Genomic DNA, 24,103 nt, shown 5'->3' with positions numbered 1-24,103 from the left:
AAGATGATATCTCATGGTTGTTTGGGTTTGCATTTCCCTAATAGCTAGGAATGTTGAGCATCTTTTCATGTGCTTTTTACACATTCATATTTCTTTTTTAGAGAAGTATCTATTCAAATCGCTTGCCCATTATTCAATAGGTTGTTTTTCTTTTTATTTTTAAGGTGTAGGACTTCTTTATATATGTTGTATATTAGGCACCTATCAGATATATGGTTACCAAATATTTTCTCCCATTGACTAGGCTGTGTTTTCACTTCCTTGATGAACTCCTTTGAGTTACAAAAGGAGGCCCCATTTAACTATTTTTTCTTTCATTGTTCACATTTTGGGTGTAAAGTTCATGAAACCATTTCCTAATACAAGATCCTGTACATGCTTCCTTACATTATCTTCCAATACCTTTATGGTCTTTGCTCTTCTATTTAAATCTTTGATCCATCTTGACTTAATTATTGTATAAGGTGTGAGATGGTGGTCCTTTCTTAATTTTTCTGATATGTGTATCCAGTTCTCCAAGCAGCATTTGTTGAAGAGGCTATTCTCTGCTAATTGAGTGAGCTTGGTGACCTTGTTGAATATTAGTTGACTTTGTATGCGAGAATCTATACCAGAACTGTCAATTCAGTTCCATTGGCCAGTATGTCTATCCTTGTGCCAATATCAGGCTGTTTTTACCACTATAGATTTGTAGTATGCTTTAAAGTCAGATATTGTGATCTCTCTGATTTCTTTTTCTTTTTAGTTGTGATATGATTATATTACCAGTGATTAGGAGTTGTCTGAATAGACAGTTATTGTCAGAGAGGATCACATGATTGTCTCATTAAAAGTGGAAATATCATGCCTTTGTCTATTTGGGGCCCCTTCCCCTTACAAATAAATTTCATAGTTAGCTTTTCCAATTCAGTAAAAAATGTTGTTGTAATTTTTATTGGAATTGCATTAAATCTGTTAATCAGTTTGGGTAGGACAGACATCTCAGTGATGTGTAGTTTTCAAATCCCTGAACAGGGAATATTCTTCCATTTTTTTAGGTCTTCTTTGACCTAAAGAAGTCAGTGTTGTATTGTTTTCTGCATACAAGTAATTTACACCTTTAGGTAAATTTATTCTTAGGTATTTGATTCTTTTAGTTGTTATTGTAAATGGGATTTATTTTCTTGATTTCTTCTTCAGATTGCTCATTATTGGTGTACAGAAATGCTACTGATTTTGCACATTACTCTTGTACATTAATTTTCTGAACTGGTTATTAAGCTCTAGAAGCACTGATGTAGACTTCTCAGGGCTTTTGAGGTATAGGATTATATTATCCGCAAATAGTGAAATTTTTTCTTCTTCCTTTCCACTTTAGATGCTTTTATGTTTTTCATACATAAGTGCTCAAGCATGTTCTTCTAACACAATGTTAAATAAGAGCAGTTACAGTGAGCAACCTTGTCTTGTTTCCAGATCTTAGAGGGAAAGCTTATAAAGCCCTTTTAAAATGCATAAAATAAAAACGCATAATATTAAATTACAAAGAAAACTTATTAAACTGAATTTCAATTATGAAAATATTTTTAAACTTCATAATATAATAATATATGTGGTTTTCATTAAGGTATAAAATAACAAGATCTAACAGTGAGTTTAATATCTACCATAATTTCAAATTGCATCCATTCACAAGAGCTGGTTGTTGAATTTTCAGGAAGTTGACAAGCAACATGCTAAACACAGCCATTATTTAAAAGTAAATTATATAAATTTACAAGTAAATTATATTTAATACAAAGTTAATCACCACTCAAAAACTCATCACTTCCTAGGTGTTTCACTACATTTTATTAGTATCCACTGCCTTGAGGTTATTTATTTATATATATTTTATCTGTGTGGTTAAAGTACTATATGCTGATGAACAATCTCTTTCATACTCCATGTTCAATGGCATCAGTTTGGTGGTTGCTTGAAATCATCTATCGTGGGAGTATTTACACAATGGAAATCAGAAGATGCTTCAAACTATGACTTTTTTTCTGCAGTACCAGTTGTTAAACATTTATTTGCACACTATGGGGTCCATAGGGCACAGTTCAAGAGCCTCCAGTAAGATAAAGATCTTTCATGAACTCTTTCAAATCAAGAATTGTAGAGTAGGCCCAACAGAGATTTTTGAGGTGCAACACCAAAAGCACAAAAGAAAAAAATTGACAAATTTGACTTCGTCAAAAATTTAAAACTTCTGTTCTTCAAAGATACTCACAGGAGAATGAGAAAAAAAAAAGCCACAGATCTAGAGAACATATTTGAAAATCACGTATCTGGTAAAGGACTTGAATACAGAATATATAAAGAACTCTCAAATTCAATAATAAGAAAATGACCAACCAAATAAATAAAACTGGCAAAATATTTAAATACTTAGACACTTCACCAAAGAAGATATATAGATAACAAATAGACCCATGAAAAATACCTGGTATTTCAAAAGGGACCTAGAAATTAAAACCACAATAAAATAAAACTACACACATACTAGAGTGGCTAAAATTGAAAGCACTGAATATTCCAATTGTTGTAAAGATGTGGAACAACTGGAATGCTCATACATAGCTGATGGGAATGTAAAATGGTACAATCTGGAAAACAGATTGGGAGCTTCTTATAAAGTTCGAGGTACACATACCATATGATGCAGCCATTCCAGTCCTAGGTATTTTCTCAAGATTAATGAAAGCATATGTACAAATACTTGTACATGAATGTTCATGGCAGCATTAATTGAAATAGTCAAAACTAAACAACCCAAATGTCCATCAACAGATGAATGGATAAACAAATTTTGATATATAAATAAAATTAATACTACTCAGTAATAGAAAGGTATGGATTATTTTTTGTAAATATTTATTTATTTATTTCTCTCCCCCCTTCCCCCCCAGTTGTCTGCTCTCTGTATCCATTCGCTGTGTGTTCTTCTGTGACAGCCTCTATCCTTACCAGCAGCACTGGGAACCTGTGTCTCTTTTTGTTGTGTCATCTTGTTGTGTCAGCTCTCCATTTGTGCAGCGCCATTCTTTCACAGGCTACACTTTCTTTCACGCTGGGTGTCTCTCCTTATAGGGCGCACTCCTTGTGCGTGGGGCTCCCCTATACAGGGGACACCCCTCTGTGGCATGGCACTCTTTGCACGCATCAGCACTGCACATGGGCCAGCTCCACATGGCTCAAGGAGGCCTGGGGTTTGAACTGCGGACCTCCCATGTGGTAGGCGGACGCCCTATCCATTGGGCCAAGTCCACTTCCCCAGGTGTGGATTATTGTTACACAAAACAACTTGGATGAATCTAAAAGATTGTCAAGTTAAAGAATCCAGTTAAAAAAAGAGTATAGACTATATGATTTGATTTGTAGAACATTCTAGAAAGTGCAAACTGATCTATAGTTCCATAAAGCAGATCAGTGATTGCCTGAGAATGGGGAGGAGCAGGGAAGGGTATGAGAGACTGGTTACAAAGGGGTATGAGAAAACTTTTGGAAGCAGTGGATGTTCATTTACTTGATTGTGGCGATAGGTTCATGAGTGTACAAATACATTAAACACATCAAATTGTACAATTTGAGTAGGAGCAGTATATTGCATATCAGTTATATCCCAATAAAGCTTTATTTTTTTAAAAGAGTAGGCCTGATACTATTAACAAATAGGCATTTCACTAAAGAAGATAGATGGATGTAAATAAGTCCATTAAGCAGGGTTATTTTGTTTCTTGATTAATGCTTTTGAGACCCTTTCATTATGTCGTACCATTGGGACAAATTGTTTGAGGAGATAAATGTTTCAGATTTGCTAAATTGCATCCTTATTACAAAGTCTAAAATATTCCCCCCAAAAGTAAATAGCATAGTTTCCCCCATTTTCTCCATTTATAAATTGAGTATATGTAGAAGGAGATAGGAGAATGAATTTTCCTTTATAGGTGGATAAGTTGAGACAGAGGGAGTAAGCAACTTGTCTCAGGTCACACAATATTTCAATGACATAAATGAGAATTGAATCCAGTTCTCTACCTTCTCCATCACACAATTAAGAGAAAGGTCTTCTATGTGGTTCCACAGAGTGAGAATTGACTTTAGGTTATAGAAAGTTAAGTCTGCCTGTTGGAGGAATCCATTGTCCGTCCAATTTAACATACCCTTGGGAGAGATTTAAGTATAATTTTAAAAACTTGGTGCTCTTAAATGTTTAAAATATATTTTAAGTTTGGTAGTATTTTTGCCTGTTAATCAAAGGGTCTCTTATCAATATGCTATTGCTTGATATTGCTAATCTGCCCATTTATTACATAAAAGACTCACATTCATCCACAGATCCAGGGACAATATGTGAATCAACATTTCATTAACTTGGATATTTTTCTCCAAACCAATGATTGATTGTGTACACCCTTCCCCACCCCACCCCCTTCCCTTTAGAAATAGCTGGGAGACTTTCACACAGCCTAGAAAAGAGGGGCAGGAAAATGGTAGGAAAAGAGGTAGTAAAAGGGCAAGTTACCAGGGCCATTGTTCTCAAGGCAGACAAAAAGGAAGAAATAAGAATGGGAACCCAAGCCTCTGTATCCTACTCAGAAGCAGGGCCTCCTTGTGTGGGAAGTCTGCAAGAAAATTAAGGTAGCTCTGAGAATGAAGGAAATGGATTGAGAATGTTCTTAAATCCTTGTTTGAGGACCGTGTACCAAGTGTAGGTAGCCTTTTATATACAAACCCCAATTCTTCAATGGGAGACACACACGGTCACCCATCCTTGCATACACAATGATAAACAGAGACCTCAGCAGCTACAGAGACACATGAACACTCCCAGGAAGAAACAAAGAGACAGAAAGATACATCCAGAAAAACACACATTTTTCAAGCTCTCAAAAGATTAGTTAGGCACAGAGGAGAGGTAACGGGGAAAGAGTAGCGGAAACCCTAAGTGGTTGGGAGAGGTAGCAGTGGAGGTGAGAGGCTGGATTAGCAGTGAAGTGTTAAGGAGAAAGGGTAAAAGAGTTATTCTGATTCCATAGAAACTCCATCTAAGGGTGGAATAGAACAGAATGAGACATAAATTCCCTAAAATACTAGAATTTTCTCTAACCTTTGTATTCCCCACATTAAAATAAATTACAGTCAGTTTTTCTACATTCTCCAGTAGAGTCACTTCCCAGCATAATTCCAAAATGATCGTATTAGTATATATGTGTAGATTGTATTTAAATAATTAAAACCTGTGGGAAATATGTTTCTAAGGAAATGAGCATATGACTCAAGGGATAGAAAGGCAAAAAACCAAATACCCAACAATTATAGCTCTCTGAGGAGCAAAATAGCATGCATTATAAAATTGAGGGCACCATCTAACAATTGAGAAGTGGAAATTGGACAAATGAAAGGGAATTTTTAAACTACTTTTTTATTTTTAAATTGTTTTCATTTCGGCACATATTTGAAAGCATACATGCAGACTGCTAAATCAATACCGAGTATAATCTTACCATTGTGAGTCACTGGAGGCAGGGCTAGGCTGAAGTAGTGGTAAATCTGAAATATACAATATTTTAAAGACATGCATTTTTATTACTTTCAAATGTAGATGGTTACTCCAACTATGTTAAAATTTTGCCTGGAAGAGTATCAGCTTTCCACAAAAAATGGATTATTGAGTAGAATTGCAATTACCATGAACCTAGTTATGAGAGTTTTTTTTACTAAAGCAGATTTGCCTGTACCACTCCACCTTTATGAGAAATATCAATAGCTGATATTTATTGAGTACTCCTTATGCACTAAGAAGGCATTGTTCTAAGCAGTTTACATGTATCATCATATGTATATCTCACAAATACTTTATGAAGTAAGCTTTATGATTATCCCCATTTTAATAATGAGGAAATGAAGATTTAAAGAGATTAAATACCTTGCTCAAAATCATGCAGTTAGTAAGAGGAATGCCCAGATTTGAACCCAAATATACTAATTCTGGAGCCTACAATATTAACTGGAGCACTTGGATAAACAACCTTTTGCCTCAGGTTAGAAACAAAATCTGATATCAAGAATTTATTTTCAAATAAAAGAAACTTTCAGAGTATGTTTTGGCATCAGCAAACACTGAACCTACTCTTCTACTTCCTCATCTTTGCAGCTACATATGTGGTTCCAAACAAAGATCACTGACTAATTTTAGAGTCTTGTGTCTCAGAAGGCTGCAGGATCCTCTGACATCAAAGAAAAAGCCAGTTGTCTTCAGTAGAGTATATTGGTAAAGCAAGAAATTAAGGGAGAACGTTTAAGAGGAATTTGTAATGAGTTGAAAATATAAAGGTTTTCTGAACTCTCTGTTAACCGGGAAAGCAAATCAATTACAACCTCCCATGTCTTAAAGTCCAAGTTATCAAGACTTTGTTGCTGTGAACCTAATCATTGTTTACATGTATACGAATGCAATTTTAAAACTTACCTGCTTAACGATGCTTTTCCCCCCTTCCTAACACATAAATGAGCTTTAAAAGCTCAGCCCCGCTCTATCCCAATGTTCAAAGATTGTGAATGAGTGGACTCTGGATTAATGAATTTTTATGCATTAACCTTTGATTTAAAAAATACTACTGACAATCTAATGTGTTCATCCAACATTTTGCTGTATTGTGATAAATAACACAATGTAAATCAAGAATGATTATACAGAGGAAGAAAATGAAAACAAAACAATCATCTTTTGATAGGTTGAAAAGTTAAAAAACTGCTGGGCAAGTTGCCATGGATACCATGTCCTTCATATAGTACTGGTCTTCTCCTCACAGATAAACGCTAAAGACCTGAATCTCCAGCAGCACACTTCGTTCTTGTGCATGCAGTAGCAGTGACTTGAAATGAAAATTCTGTATTTTGATGAAGGAGAATGAAGTGGGAATTTGTGCAAGAATCCTAAACTGATAAAAATGTATTCAAATGAGATTAATTTCAAAAGGATTTCAATGCAATTTTAATATTACCAAAGACTTCTAAATTAAACTCAGTGCACAACAGCCTTTTAACATCTGTAGTGAAGAATCAGAAATCAGGAATTGGTCAAAGTCACAATAGACCTAAATGTCCCTTTCATCACTGACACTCGCAATCCAGTAGCAGACGTAATTAGTGACCATTTATTGGAGATTTGTGGAGTTCGGGCAGAACAAATAATATGAGAATCTCATACATAGATCACAGAGACACATACACCAGAGACATGTACCAAAATAAATCACTGTGACAAGAATTCACTCTTCTCTACATATTCTTTGCATTTGGCAAAATGACTAATACATTTCTGAAGAATTACAAGAGAAAAAACAAGCACATAATAGGGTTCAGCAGAAGCAGCCCTGTAAGGACGCAAGCAGTATAGTACATGGACTGTAGATAAAACAGGTCATAGGTTAGAATCTTACAGGCTGAAATTCCAGTTCTTTCACTTTACTAGCTGGTTGACCTTAGGTAAATCACTTAATTTCACTAAGACTCAGCTTACTCATATATAACTTATGGACAATAATAGTATCTATACTGTAGAGTTGGCATGAGTATGAAATAAATTCATATATACAAAATATTTAGTGCTAATTCTTCACTGAACTGTAAATTTAATCATTATTCTCCCACACTTCCAAATATCTAATTTCTCTCTTTCTATGTCAGAAATTCAAGCTTACGATAGCACAAGCTTCTACTTTCCTTTTCTCTTGGGGAGCATTGGCAAAATACCCACTACCTATCTGTTTCTGAATGCACCTTGTAAGTATGCTCTTTTCCCTCCTCAATTTATTCATTAACTTAAAAATTTCTCAAGGCTTTCTAACTTGTCACAATTAGATCCCTGCTTTACCTGACAATGCTTTCTAGATATCTCATTTTCTTCACTGTCCCCTTCTGCTTCCTGAGAAGCAGAACCTGCCGTTCATGTTGCCCTGTATCTTCCCTGTCACTTGAGTTATGTCACTCAGTGGTCTTCCATAGCCTTCAGTATTTAACCTTGTTCTCAAATTTTCAAGCCATTCTTTCCTTTATTTTTATTTTGCAATCCTCCGTGCATCATCCCAAATAACCCTTTCTTAATATCTCTGGGGGACCTTTCTGCTTATTGTTTTTCCACTCTGTTGTGACTTTGTTAGCCCTGTGAGTTGCTTCTTTTAGCGTCTTTATATGCTGTTAGTAAGACTCTTCTACTCACTTGATAAAATAGATGCACAAATCTCAAAAGAAACAGTAAACTTTTAAAAGTATGACCAATGGCGGCAGACTTGGCCCAGTAGTTAGGGTGTCCGTCTACCACATGGGAGGCCCGCGGTTCAAACCCCGGGCCTCATTGACCCATGTGGAGCTGGCCCATGTGCTGTGCTGATGCATGCAAGGAGTGCCCTGCCACGCAGGGGCGTCCCCCGCGTAGGGGAGCCCCACAGGCGAGCTGCCCAGCACGAAAGAAAGTGCAGCCTGCCCAGGAATGGTGCCGCACACACGGAGAGCTGACACAACAAGATGATGCAACAAAAAGAAACACAGATTCCTATGCCTCTGACAACACCAGAAGCAGACAAAGAAGAAGCAGCAAAATAGACAAAGAGAACAGACAACCAGGATGGGGGGCGGGGGGAAGGGAGATAAATAAATAAATCTTTAAAAAATAAAAAAATAAAAGTATGACCAAGACAAATAAGAGAGAAGGCACATATAAATAAACCATAATCAAAAGAGAAGCACCTACAAATACAGTTAAAATTTTAATGTATAATACTAAATATAATTTCATATAAATTCATTTGAAAGCTTAAATGAAATGGAAAAATAACCAATATAACCCAAATTGGTCCAGAAGAAATAGAATATGTGAATAGACCAATAAATATAGAAGAAATTAAGCAGTAGTCAAACACATTTTACCTGAAAAGCACATGAGGTCCAAGTAGTATTATGGGCAAAGATTCAAAGAAGAGATAATTTCCATTATATACAGATTGTTCCAGAGCATTGAAAAAAATGGACACTATCCAAATTATTTTCTTTATTTTACGTAACTGCAAAAAATGGAACACACGGGAAGAAAACTATATCCAACAATTCTTATGGATTTAGAAGGAAAAATTCCAAATAAAATATTGGCAAATAGAATCCATGGATAAAAGAATAGTATCGCATAATAAAGGGTCAATCAATCCTAGGAAATTCAACAATGAAACTTACACATTAGCAGATTATAAAGGAAAAAAAGCCACATAACCATCAAAAGACTTTTGGGAAAAATAGCATGTAATTAAATTCAACAACTATGTATAGTTCTATAAAATATCATAGAAAATAAGGATGTTCCTCACGTTAAAAAAAAAACATATCTATCAGAAAACTATGTCAGTACTTAACTGTGAATCATTAGAACTCTCACCATCAAAATAAAAAATGAAACAAGAATGATGGCAATTAGTATCCCTATTCAACATAGCACTGGAATCTTAGCTAATGAAATGAGAGCGAAAAGAAATGAAAGATATTAAGTTTGGCAAGGAAGAGGAAAATGACCATGAAACATTCTCAGGAAATGGAAAATGCCATTATTTGCAGAAATATTATCTACCTAAAAATCACAGGAGTTAAAAATTGGTGAACTAATACAGCTAAACAGAGAGCTCAGAAAGGAGGTATGACATATAGAAAGCAAACTTTCATATACACCAGCAATAATAACCTAATTAAAAGTAATGAAAAGGCAGACCAGCGGAATAGAATAGAAAGTCCAGAAGTAGACTCAAGCCCATGAAATTTTATAAATTTCTTATCTCAGGGACAATGATGGACTTTTTAATAAAGAATGTTGGCCTGACTAGATGACCATTTGGAGAAGAAGAAAATGTATCTATACCTCACACTATACAGAAGAATAAACTCCAGTGGATCAGAAAGTTTTGATGTAAAGGTTTGAATTACACAAGTGTGATGTGTGAAAAGTTTTTCTACCTATAACTTAATATCCGTATGTAATAAAAATAAGACTGATTAATTCAACTATGTATTTTTTTAAATACACAGCATAAAACAAGATGAGAAAAGTCAAAAGAAAAATTACGGATGAGAAGAAAATATTTCCAACATATATCACAGTATCTCTACTATATAAAGAACTCATAAATTAAGAGGGAAAAAAAGAACAAAAACAATAATTATTCAAAATGGGCAAAAGACATCAGCAGATAATTTTTAGAGAACTTAAAATGGTCTTTGAAGATGTAAGAAGATGCTCAACTTCATTCACAATAAAAGAAATGAAAATTAAAACAATTCCAAGATATCATTTCCAATCTACCAGATTAGAAAAAATTCAAAGGCTTAATAACAACACTGTTCAAGAGGCTGTGGTAAAAGTCATTCTCATATATTGCAAGATTGAATACAGAATGGTGTAACTTCTATGGAAAGGTGGGATTTGGCAATATTTGACAAAAGTCATACACATTTGGCCCAGCAATTCTACTTTTAGAAATTTATTTTGAAGATATTCCCCCCAAAATTAAAAAACAGTTTTTGTTAAAGCATTATTTATAAATGCAAAATATTAGAAATTAACTAATTGCTCATATAAGAGATACTGACTTTAAATAAAAGATGGTATATACACACAGTAGAGTATTATGCAGCTGGAGAAAATAATTAGAAAGATCACTGTAAATTGATATGGAAATAATTCCAGGATAAACTGTTAAGTTTTCTAAAGAGCCAACTGGGGAAGAAGAGGTGTGATATGGGGGTATTTTCAGGACTTGGACTTGTCCTGAATAATATTGCAGGGACAGATGCAAGACATCATATATCTCACCATAACCCACTGAATGGACTGAGAGTGTAAACTACAATGTAAACTATAATCCACACTGTGTAGCAGTGCTGCAAAATGTATTCATCAAATGTAGTGAATGTGCCACACTGATGAAAGAGGTTGTTGATGTGGGAGGAGTGCGGGTATGTGGAGTGGGGGTATATGGTATCCTCTTATATTTTTAAGGTAACATTTTGTGTGATCTATGTATCTTTTAAAAATGTTTTGAAATCTATTTTTTTTAAAAAGCCAAGTATAAGCAAATATGTATACTATATCATCTTTTATGTTAGAAAGAAGAATTAAGGATTTTCCAATAAAAGAAAAATAAGAAAATGAACACAGAAACTATTAGAATTGATTACTGTAACAGTTTTATATGGTTATGAATTCCAAAAATAGATATTGGATTATGTTTGTGATCTGGTCTGGACATGGACATGATTGAGCTACGATTGGGGCTTTGTATAGGCCATGTCATTAGGGTGTTAGTCCCCACCCCGTGGTGGGTGGGGACTCTCAGATAAAAGGCACGATAAAGGATAGAGTTGAGGGTTCTTAATGTTGGCGTTTTGATGTTGAAGTCTTAAGCTGGCTCCCCAAGAAGTAAGCACACAGAGGAAAGAGAAACAAGTCCCAGGAAGAAAGGAACCTTGAATCCAGAGAGAAACAAGACCTTGGAAGGGAGGAACCCAGGAAGCCTGAACGCTTGCAGATGTCCACAGCCGTCTTGCTCCAACATGTGGAAATAGACTTTGGGAGGGAAGTAATTTATGCTTTATGGCCTGGTTTCTGTAAGCTCCTACCCCAAATAAATACCCTTTATAAAAATCAACCATTTTCTAGTATTTTGCATCAGCACACCTTTGGTGGCTGACTGATATAGTTACTTAGAAGAAATACGTGTAAATTGGGTGGAATAAAGGAGAAAGTGAAACTTCTATGAACATAACTTTTGTAGTTTTTACTTTTTGATGGGAAAATAAACTAAAATAGAATACAAACCAGGACAACTGAACTTAACTGTTCATCAAATTGATACCATAATCACACAAAGAAAAAAGAGAATTTATCTAAGAAACTTTGTACCTAATACTTTGGTTATATTTCTTTGGTTTAAAGATGAAAAGACCCACAATGATAATTTTAGTTTTACTTAGTAGATTGATTTTATTTGAGAATTCTGAAACCGTAATTTATGCTTTGTAAGTTTGAATAAATGATTAAATATATGGATAGAATATATCTATAAATGATGATGTTGGGAGCCAGGTTTCTCAATGTGGAAAAGGAAGATACAAATAAGTAAATATGTCAGGGAGAAAGGCAAGGGAGAACTCTGTGGTACTGATTTGACATGAGAGATATTAGTATGAACTCATGATTTCAAATATATATATAATATATACATTTCAACATTTTGTTAAAGATCCAACCCAGTGTACAGAAAAAAATATTAGAATGTATAATGAATAGAAAGGAAGAAATATCAGCATATTATATTCTGATGACAAGACTGTCTACATAGGAATTCCAGAAGAACTACAAACTATTAGAATTAAGGAATAAATTAAGGAAATTGCCAGAATCATGGTTGATATACAAAAGTCTATTTTATTTCTATGTTCTAACAACAGGCAATCAGGAGGTGATATTTTTTAAAATACCATTACAATAGCATCAGAAAATATGAAAAGAGAATCTTGTGAAGTGCATAGAAACATGAATGTCACATATCAGATCAGAAATACAACCTCTATAAGAAGATGGTTGAAAACATTGTCAAAGAGTTGAAAAAAACTCAAATCCTTCTATTACAACCAGATTATATACTATGGGAAGAAAGCTCAAAAAAGGGAGCTGGAAGCTCTATCCACTGTGACAAAGCTCAACAAGTTAAGAAAGGAAAAGGATTTCAATATAGAAATATTGGTGAAAGTAGAATTGAAGCTCCAAGTTTACCAGGTCGTCCAGTTGTACCTTACATCCCAACTGCAACTTCAGAAGCCTAAAGGTTTGATTCAGTTTTCATAGCTGCTGACTCCTGCCCATTCTCAACTACAGCAAGGCTTCTGCCAGTTTTCACTCTTTAAAAGTTATTCTGATTGATCTCATTTTAGTTTAAGTGCTGTCATCTAATTGATGTTCTTATTGAACTTTGATATTACTATAATTTCTAGGGTATTATTTTACCAATAAATGTTTGTTTAATATATAAAGAAAGAAAATCAAAAAGGGCTTGGAATAAGTCTAGCAAAGATCACAAGTTTTCTACAATAAAAACGTAAAATATAACATAGACATTGAAGATATATCAAAGATAAACATCAGGCAGAAGGAAAAATTCCAAAAGTAAGTACAGAAATGAAGAGTGAAAAACAAATGAAGGGATAAAGTAAATATGTGGGTAAAACTACATGAATAATGACTATATAAATCAATATTAATAATAATATCATGTAGTGTTAAGAGATTGTAGCTGTTTGATATGGTTATGAATTCCAAAAATAGATATGGATTATGTTTGCACTCTGATCTGTACCTGGGCTTGATTGATTTATGATTAGGGCTTTAATTGGGCCACATCATTAGGGCATTGAGTTCCCACCCCTTAGTGGGTGGGGATTCACAGATAAAAGGCATGGCAAAGAACAGAATTGAGGGCTTTTAATGTTGGAGTTTTGATTTTGGTATTTGATGGTGAAGATTTAAACTGGAGCCCTGGGAAGTCAGCAGGCAGGGGAAAGAGAAGCCAGCCCCAGGAAGGAAGGAACGTTGAACCTGGAGTAAAGCAAGCTCCAGCAACGTAGGAAACCAAGAAGCCTGAACCCTCACAGATATTGGCAGCCATCTTGATCCAAATAGACTTTTGTGAGGGAAGTAACTTATGCTTTATGGCCTGGTATCTGTAAGCTCCTACCCCAAATAAATACCGTTTATAAAAACCAGCCAATTTCTGGTATTTTGAATCAGCATCCCTTTAGCTGACTAATACGGAGATTATATGAATGTTAAAATTCATGGTAAAAACATAAAAGGGAAGAAAGTGTCAAATGGAGCTAAAGGGTTCTAAGCATTATGCATCTTCTGGGAAGTACTGTAATTCATATTAGATTCTAATGTCTTATGGATGTATATAGTAATCTGTAGGATAACAAGCTAATTTAAAGTAGGGTAGAATAATGAAAGTACTTGATTAATCCAAAAGTACTTTATTAAAGCAAAAGGCAAGAATGATGAAAAAACAAAAAACATAGAACAGGTTCGATGGATAGTTATATAGTAGATTTTATCCCAAATATATTAGCAATTATATTAAATATAAAGTGAATAAAAACTCAAAATGAAAGACAATTGTCTAACTAGTTTATTTTAAAAATCCAACCATATACACTTAAAAGAGACTTATCTTAAAAATAATTTTAACTGGAACGATGGAGAAAATATATTATGCAAATACTAAGCAAATAAAGTTGATATACATATACAAGCACCAGACTAATCTGTCTTTATAGGAAAAGGCATTACCAAAACAAAGTTAGAGGTAAAAAGATACCATTTTGTCATGATGACTAAAACATCAATCCATAAGAAAGATAAAACAATTTTAAATTTGTGTGCAGGAGACTTCTGGTCAGATAGAGTGTTAAAGAGGTGGAAGAATAATTTCTCTTCCAGAAAAATAGCTAAAGGACAGGCCGAGATTATCTAGAGGGCCACTCTGGGGCTAAGAATGCCAGGGGAAGGCTAGACACCATGGAAGACAGGAGGGCAAAGGAGTAGAGTCTCGGTTGGCTGAAAAATCCTGTGAGTAAATCTTCAGCAGTAGTTGCTGACACCTACCCCCCTACCCTTGGAGCAAACAGCAGGGGGTCCTCTGGGCCCTGGCAGGTGGCTGCAAACTTGAGAGGTTTGCAGGGAATCTTTTCCAAAGAGGGGGGAGAGGGAGGGACACATTCTACAGTAAATTCAGATTTTGGCCAGGGACCTTGGTTTACTGAGTTGGAGAGGTCAAAATCATTCAGATGGTGTGGGCAGCAACATTGCTTGCCCTTAGAACCAGCAGAGACCTAAAGATATTTTGCCTTCTCAAACAGCCTACTGCCCTGGGCTGGTTGCTGAGGACACAATGGGAGGGAAGATACAGCTGGCCAAGGGAAGAGAACAGTTTCTGAGAAATTTTGTGAGGCTTGGCCCATCCTGAGGACATTTTTTCTGCACTGCCTGTCCATGAAATTATAGCGAATTCATTCACCCTTATCATCTGGGGTCTGAATTGAGAGGTCTGTTAAAGAAATGCATCTGCTGACAGAAAATCAAAGTGTACAAAAAGAAGGGAAAATTAATAATAAACAAATATAAGTGGCAATAAGGTGCCTTTACTACCCACCTCTCCAAGGCTCTTGTAAACTAGCCTGCACCCCATTACTGAGTACTTATGCATGGTTTGAGCAGTTAAACAGGGGCAATACTAAATATCAAGAACAAGTTGAACCAGGAATCAAAAAACAGTTGTAGCACACAGCTACTTAATAGTAAATCCCTGGGTAAGAAAGAAATAAAAAAACCGAGAAAACAGTATAATAATCAGATGCCTAGATATCAGCAAAACCTTATAAGCCATACTAATAAAAAGGAAGATATGACTCAAGCAAAAGAACAAATCAAAGCTTCAGATGAAACACATGACTTGATACAACTAATCAATGAGGTTCATACAAATCTCCTAAATCAAATAATGATGGTGAAGGACATGGCTAAAGAAAATAAACCACATTTAGAAAGCACTGGATAAGCACAAATAAAAATTTGAAATCTTGGATAGAAAAATAACAAAGCTTATGGGAATTAAAGGCACAATAAATGATATTAAAAATACAAAAGAGACATGCAATAGCAGATTTGAAATCATGGAAGAAAGAAGCAGTGAAATAGAGGACAGAAAAGCTGAAATTTAAAAGACAGGTGAAAAAAGAGAGAATATAATGGAAAATTTGAGTAGGGGCTTAAGGAGATGAATGATAGCATGAAGCACTCCGAAATGTGTATTATGGGAGTGTCAGAAAGAGAAGAGAAAGGAAAAGGATCAGAAAGTTTATTTGAAGAAATAATGGCCAAAATTTTCACAACCCTCACAAAAGACATGAATATACATAATCAGGAAGCATGGTGCATTCCAATTAGAATAAATTGCAATGGATAAGAAAACATGAGCCATCCATATGATGTCTGCAGGAGGCTCACCTCAGACCCAAAGATGTAAATAGACTAAAGGTTAAAGGTTGGAAAATCACATTTCATGCAAACAATAACCAAAGAGAGCAGGGGTCAGATAAAACTGATGAATAAAAGCATTGAGATGCAGAAGGCCATTATATACTAATAAAAGGCAAAATCCCCCAGGAAGGAGTAATAGACATAAATATATATGCAATTAACCAAGGTGTCCCAAAATATATGACTTTCTGGCAGAACTGAAAGGAGAAATAAACATTTCTACAATAATAGTTGGAGACTTCAACACACCACTCACAACAATAGATAGAACAACTAGACTGAATGTCAACAAGGGACCTTGACAGAGAACTCAAACAATATGATAAATGAGCCAGACCTGAGAGACAAATATGAAACACTGCATCCCAAACTGATGAGTTATACATTCTGGCAGGATACAAGATCAGTATGCAAAAATCAGTAATGTCTCTACACACTAATAATGAGGAAGTTGAAGAGGAAATCAAGAAAAAAATCCATTTACATTAGCAAGGAAAAGACTACACTAGATAGTAATTAATTTAACCAGGAATATAAAGTATCTGTATTCAGAAAACTACAATACACTGCTAAAAGAAATCAAAGAAGACCTAAATGAATGGAAGGACATTCAGTTTTCATGGATTGGAAGATGAAACATCATGAAGATGTCACTTCTACCCAAACTGATTTATAAGTTCAATGCAATAAAAATCAAAAATCCAACAGACTATTTACAGAAATAGAAAAATCTATTGCCAAGTTTATTCTGAAGAGAAAGGAGTCCTGAATAGCCAAAAACATCCTAGAAAAAGAACAGTGAAGTTGGAGAACGCATGTATCCTGGCCTTGAAGTATATTATAAAGCTACAGTGGTCAAAATAGCATGGTACTGGCCTAAAGATACACACATTTATTAATGGCATCTGACTGAGAGTTCAGAAATAGACCCTCATCTTTATGGCCAACAGATTTTAATAAGCCAACCTAGTTCATTTTCCTGGGGCAGAACAGCCTCTTCAATAAATGGTGCTGTCTCTCACAGCCAAACTCAGCATGTAGATGCAGTGCATTCCCCCCCAACGTGGGACATGACACCCGGGGATGAGCCTCCCTGGCACCGAGGGATCACTACCACATACCAGCTGAAGATGCAACTAGAAAATGACCTTGAATTAAAGGTTCAATACGGATCAGCAGAATATCCTTGTCTACATATAATAACATGACTTCAAAATGCTGTTTGACCTAATATAAGGGGGAAATGGAAAGGAGAAATGAGATTATAAGGCTATGAGTCTCTAAAAAAGAGTCTGGAGGTTGTCAGAAGGAATGCCCTTATGCACAACTGAGCAGAGTCTAAGAGACAGATAAAGTAGATACAACCCCAGGTATTGGTTCTTCTGAGGGATAAAGAGACCCACGGGTTCTATGGTCATGGCAGATGGGGTTCACTGCCATGGCAGATGGCCCTTCTTTGGAGCTGGTGTTTCTGCATGATGGAATTGAACTCGGAGGGGATCTCTTCCCACAAGACTTGCATGCTACTTTATTGGAATTGTAGTTGGTGCTGGGGTTTAAGATATATTTAGGGGATTTGAATCTCTGGACTGATAATAAGACACCCAGGCCCAGAGCCTCAACAGACTTCAGCTCCTACACTTTGATTTATTGGACTGACCCCACTCAGCTAACATGGAGTTGAAGAAGGTCAACCACCACACCATGGAGCCTAGAGTGTCTACAACTGAAAGCAGGAGGAGTGCATCTAGTATCCATGTGGAATCTAAGCCCCCACTTGACATAGATGTGCAATGGACACAACCAATCCAATGTCCACAGAGAAAATGTGGAATGGGTGTGGGAAGGGTAGCCATGGTGGCTGCTGGGTTTGGGGAATGGGAGGAAGAGATGAGATGTGGAGGCGTTTTCGGGACGTGGAGTTGTCCTGGGTGGTGCTTCACGGACAATTACAGGATATTGTAGACCCCCCCAGGGCCCACTGGATGGAACGGGGGAGACTGTGGGCTATGATGTGGACCATTGACTACGGGGTGCAGTGATGTTCAGAGATGTACTTACTGGGTGCAATGGATGTCTCACGATGATGGGAGAGAGTGTTGCTGTGGGGGGAGTGGGGGGTGGGGGCGGTGGGGTTGATTGGGACCTCGTATTTTTTTAATGTAATTCGTAAAAATAAATAATTTTAATTAAAAAAATAAATAAATAAAATCCATGTTTAAGTGTAAAAATAAATAAATAAATAAATAAATAAATGGTGCTGTGAGAACTGGATAGCCATAACCAAAAGAATGAAAGAGAACCCCTATCTCATTTCTATATAAGAATCAACTCCAAATGGATCAAAGACCTAAATATAAAAGCCAAGATCATAAAACTTCTAGAAGATAATGCAGGAAAACATCTACCAGACCTTGCATCAGGTGGGGGGGGGGGGGGATGTCTCTTAAACCTTACATCCAAAGCATGAGCAACAAAAGAAAATATAGATAAATAGCACTTCCACAAAATTAAACACTTTTGCACCTGAAAGGACTTGTGAACAGAGTAAAAAACCACTTACTCAATGGGAGAAAATATATGGAAATCACAAATCCACCCAGGGTTTAATATCAGTGATATATAAAGAGATATGACAACTTAACAATAAAAAGACAAACTACCCAATCAAAAATGAGCAAAAGACCTAAAAAGGTCTAAAGAAATATAAATGGTGAAATAATATGATAAAATAATACATCACTGCCTCTTAGTGAAATGCAAATCAAAATTACAATGTGATATCTTTTCACACCTACTTTAATGGCCACTATTAAGAAAACAGAAAACTGCAAGTGTTGGCGAGGATGTAGAGAGATAGAAACGTTTGTACACTGTTGGTGGGAAAGTTGAATGGTATAGGCACTGTGGAATTCTGTCTGGTGGTTCCTAAGAAAGTTGGATATAAACTTGCCATTTGACCTGGCAATAACACAACTAGGTATATACCCCAAAGAACTGAAAGCAGTGACATGAACAGATGTCTGCACACCTAAGTTCATAGCAGCATTGTTCACAATTGCCAAAAGATGGAACCAACCCAGTTGTCCATCAACTGATGAATGAATAAACATTTTGTGATATGTACGCAAGATGGAATACTATTCAGCTTTCAGAAGAAATGAAGTCATGAAGCATATGACAACAAGGATGAACCTGGAGGACATTATGTTGAATGCAGCAAGCCGGGCAACAAGGACAAATATTGTATGATTTTGCTATTACTAACTAAATATAATAAGCAAACTCATGGAGTTAATAGCTAGAATATAAGTCACCAGAGAATAGAATGTAGTTAGAGAACGGAAACCTAAGATTTAATCTGTGCAGATAAGTAATTTGAAAATGTTTGGAAAGGAATAGAAATGGTGAAAGCACATCATAGAGTTTGTAATTAATAACACTCACATATGGGTAATAGTGGTTTGTTTTTAGTAGTTTTTTTTTCTCTTTTTCTGGAATAATGAAAATGCCCTAATATTGATTGATGAATGCAGAACTCTGTGATAATACCATATGCCATTTATTGTACACTTTAAATTGTATGGCTTATTGAAAAAAAATAGGGTGGGTCAGGGGAAATATTACCAAATGTAAGAAATGGACTATAGTTAGTAATAAGATTTTGACGATGATCTTTCATAGCTTGTAACAAATATTTCAAAACAATACAAGGTGTTGGTGGTGGGTAGATGTATGGGAACCCTGTAATATGATATGCATGTTTGTTTTGCAGCTTCAGAATTTTTACTATGCATTTATTGCTTAAGTATGCTCATGTATGAGTGATATACTTTAATAATTTTTAATGAAAAACTGTGTATGCAATCTAGAACAAACTCCTGTTTACTTAGACCTTCCTCAAAGTCACCCATCCAAACTGTAATGTTCTGATGTTGCAAGAGGTTCTTTCTAACACCCTTTCACTGAGTCATACCTTAGTTCCTATGGTTTGATTTCTCCTTCACTGTAACAAGTAATAAACCCAACTTGTTCAATTAAAGGTGTATTCCTTGTGGTCTTTGGTTGAAGAGTATTGAAAATCCTAACTCATTCTTCATTAATTACTTCCATCTATGCCAAAAGACTAAAATAATAAGATGGAAGAAAGATGGAATCATTTAGAAGGATGATGGAATAGTGAAATAAAACATCATTCTTCAGAATTCTGGGAAGATGTTGTTGGAGTAGATAGACAGGGATTAACTCATAAAAACAATGGAGAAAGGACAAAGACCTGTCTGAGGGGACTGCTTTGGGGGAGAGTGTGTGCTACACAACCCCCAGGAGGGTGAGGGACAGAGAGATAAAGAACAAAAAACAACAAAGAGTAGTTAAAATTTCCCTGAAGCAGCTGGAGGGACCCGTCCTTCATGCTGAAGATAAGAAGCCTGGATAAAACACCTGATTTGCAGCAGTGGACTGAGAAAGGAACAGTTGTCTTCATCCTGTCAACTCTTACAAGGAAGAGGGAGGGAGCAATGGAGAGTAGAGAGTGGTTTCTCTCCAGTAAATTTGGCCAGCAGAGCCCTCTTTGAATCTCAGCACTAGCCAGACCAGAAACAACATCCAGGGAAAGGTTTGCCAACGAGCGCCATCTCCTGGCCAACCAGAAAACTTTAAGGAGAAAAGTCCTTTTAGGATTCTATTCATCTCCAATTCCTGGGAGAAAATCTGTGCCACATTGGTAAGCCCCTGGCACAATTTTAATAACTTAAGCTAGGTAATTTTAAAGATTCAGAATAAGTTGCACCAAAATTCAAAGAAGAGCTGTGAAAAAAATTCCAGGCAAGGGGAAAATTGACCGTAAGTGTAAATTCACCAACAGAGATACCTAGAAAGGAAAAAAATTATGAGTCATACTAGGAAACAGGAAGAGATAGCCCAGCCAAAGAAACAAATCAACTATCTTAATGAGATACAGGATTTAAGACAACTAATCAATAATAATCACACAAATGGCCTACATCAATACAAAGAATTGATGGAAAATATGACTAAAGAGAAAAGTATATTAAGACACTGGGTGAGCGTAAAGAACAATTTGAAAGCCTATCAAGAAAAGTAATGGAGCTTAAAAAAAGAAAAGACAATGAATCAGATTAAAAATACATTAGAGGAGGGGTTGGGAAACATGTTGGTTGGGGTTTCTGCACCCCTCCGGGGGCTCTCGGTGATCTCGGTGCTCCCAGCATGAACTGCAGGCTCCAGGACTCGGTTTGTGGCCCTGCCCCTGCTTCCAGCATTGGGCACAGTGAGCTACAGGCTTGACATATGGTCAGGGAAATGGAAACCAAGGAGAAGGTGGAGCCCACCCCTGGTTACCTGATACAGCAGATGAAAAACAAGAAGCTCATTAGCAGCTTGCCCAACTTTTATGGGATCTTCTACCACTTCGAGAGGCTGCCGGATGAAGAAATTATCAGAGTACAGAAAGACATGTACAATGACACATTAAATGGCAGTGCAGACAAAAGGGTACAGAATTGCCTTATGCTGTGGGACTTATTGTTCAGTTACAAGAAAAACTTTATGGGCCTGTAAAAGAATACCAATTAATTTGGGGGGGGAGAGTCCTTGGACCCAGAGGGCTTATAGTTAAAGAGCTTGAAGCAGAAACAGGATGTAAAATAATGGTCCAAGGCAAAGGTTCAATGAGGGATAAGAAGAAGATGGAGCAAAATAGAGGCAAGCCTAATTGGGAGCATCTAAATGAAGATTTGCATGTACTAATGAGTTTGGAAGATGCTCAGATAAAAGTGGAAGTCAAATTGAAGAGAACCATTGAAGTGAAGAAGTTACTGGTACCTGCAGCAGAGGGTGAAGACAGCCTTCAGAAGATGCTGTTGATGGAACTTGCAATTCTGAATGGCACCTGCAGAGATGCCAACATTAAATCACCAGCCCTTGCCTTTTCTCTTGCAGCAACAGCCCAGGCTGCCTCAAGGATTATTAATGGGTCTGCACCTGGTCTCCCACCAGCTGCCCTATGTATACCTATGCCAGCCATCCTTACCATAATGCCTTTGATCAGACAAATACAGATGCTTGTCATGCCAAATGGAACTCCTTATCCAACTGCTGCAATAGATCCTCCAAGACCTGAGGTTTGTTTAATTTACATGCAACACTATTTTTTAAAAATAAATATCTGAGTTACAATTACTGAACTTTTATTTTACACCTCTTTACAAAATATATGAAAACAAGGCACATGCATTATGTGTGACATTTCTGAGCAAACAGTTCAAATATTTTTTAAATCTCCCTGTATAGAAAAAAATCATTAAGGATGTAAAAGTCATCCTTGTCTATTTGCTGTATACATATAATGAAATTGTAGCTAAAGCGAAGTGCATTGAAACAAATAAACAAAATGTAGATACTTTTAATATAGAAGGGTGCTGGTGCAGAAGAAATATATGTATTTGGAAATGTAGGATGTCATACTTTTAGATTTTAAAGAAAAAAGAAAAAAAACCCCTTCATTTCATTAAATAATTTTTTGTTGGTTGTCAAGAAACAAAAGACCAAAGGAACCTTTTCCTCTTTCTTTTTTATTTTAGTTAATACATGTTACTCAGTCACCAAGTATGTATAAAGAAGATAGGAGGAGAGACAAATGATTTGAACCATATTATTTTTGGCATGCTACCTCAATGAAAATTTGGTGAATCTGATACTGTGAAAAAAAATGGTTAATTTTTCTAATTATTCACTAGTAAATAGTTAAAACATCCTCAGTATTAAAATCATAATTGAGTATTTTTGGTTATTGCAGTCTTAAGTGTAAGTAAACCCAAAGAATTCTGAGAAAATAAGTATATGTAAATCTAAACATCAGTTTATAGACAAAATTAGAGCATTATTTTCTTAGGAGAAAGGGGATGTATTGAATTTTTTCTTATTAATTGGGGATAATATTAAACTGTAGCAAACTTTTTCACACAAACAAAAATGAGTCTTTATGATTTTCATTGTAAAAATCAATGTTTGTAAATGACCTCAAAACTTTTTAAAAAGTATACTTTTCTTAAAAAAAGATAACTAGATTACATAAATGTTAAAAAAAAACATATAGTTTATGTTGTAGTTTACACTCTCTTCCTGTCCATTCAGTGGGTTATGGCTGGATGTAAAATGTCCTGCATCTGTCCTTGTAATATCTTTGAGGACAACTGCAAGTCCCAAAAAAGCCCCAATATCAAACCTCTTATATTTTGGGTATAAGGGACCCTCTTATATATATATATTTTAATTAAAGTTAATAGATCACAGGAATGTTACATTAAAAAACATTTAAAAAAAGAAACATAAAAGGTTCCCATATAACCCACTCCCCACCCCCCACGACATCATTTTTGTAAATTGTATTTTTTAAGATAAATAGGTCACAAAAAATGTTACACTAAAAAATATAAGAGGTTCCTGTGTACCTCCCACACCCCACCCCATTCCTCCCACACCACCAAACTCGCTCATCATTGCAGCACACTCATCGCACTCGGTGAACACATTTTGGGGCACTGCTGCACTACACAGATAATAGTTTACCCTGTAGTTCGCACTCTCCCCCGGTACATTCAGTGGGTTAGGGCAGGATATATATAAAGTCCAGCATCTGACCATGCAATATCATTAAGGACAACTCAAAATCCCAAAAGTGCCCTCACATCACATCTCTTCTACCCTCTCCCTGCCCTCAGCAACTACTGTGGCCACTTTCTCCACCTCGATGCTAAAATTTCTTCTATTACTTGTCACAATAGTTTTATAGTAGAATATCAGTAAGTCCACTCTAGTCCATATTTTATTTCTCCATTCTGTGGACCCTGGGATGGCGATGTCCTCTCCACCTCTAGATCAAGAGGGGGCTTAGATACCACATAGATAATGAATGCAATTCCTCTG

At 35.9% G+C, this 24,103-nt stretch overlaps 1 pseudogene; it reads left to right on the top strand.

Annotated features, from left to right (window-relative positions):
- The first annotated feature begins 21,466 nt into the window (after positions 1-21,466).
- Positions 21,467-22,347, top strand: LOC101418867 (KH domain-containing RNA-binding protein QKI pseudogene; annotated as a pseudogene).
- Positions 22,348-24,103: the final 1,756 nt, after the last annotated feature.

The sequence above is a fragment of the Dasypus novemcinctus genome, chromosome X (genome assembly GCF_030445035.2).
Source record: "Dasypus novemcinctus isolate mDasNov1 chromosome X, mDasNov1.1.hap2, whole genome shotgun sequence".
NCBI lineage: Eukaryota > Metazoa > Chordata > Mammalia > Cingulata > Dasypodidae > Dasypus > Dasypus novemcinctus.
Note: the sequence above shows the minus strand (reverse complement) of the source record. Positions and strands in the feature narration are given on the sequence as shown.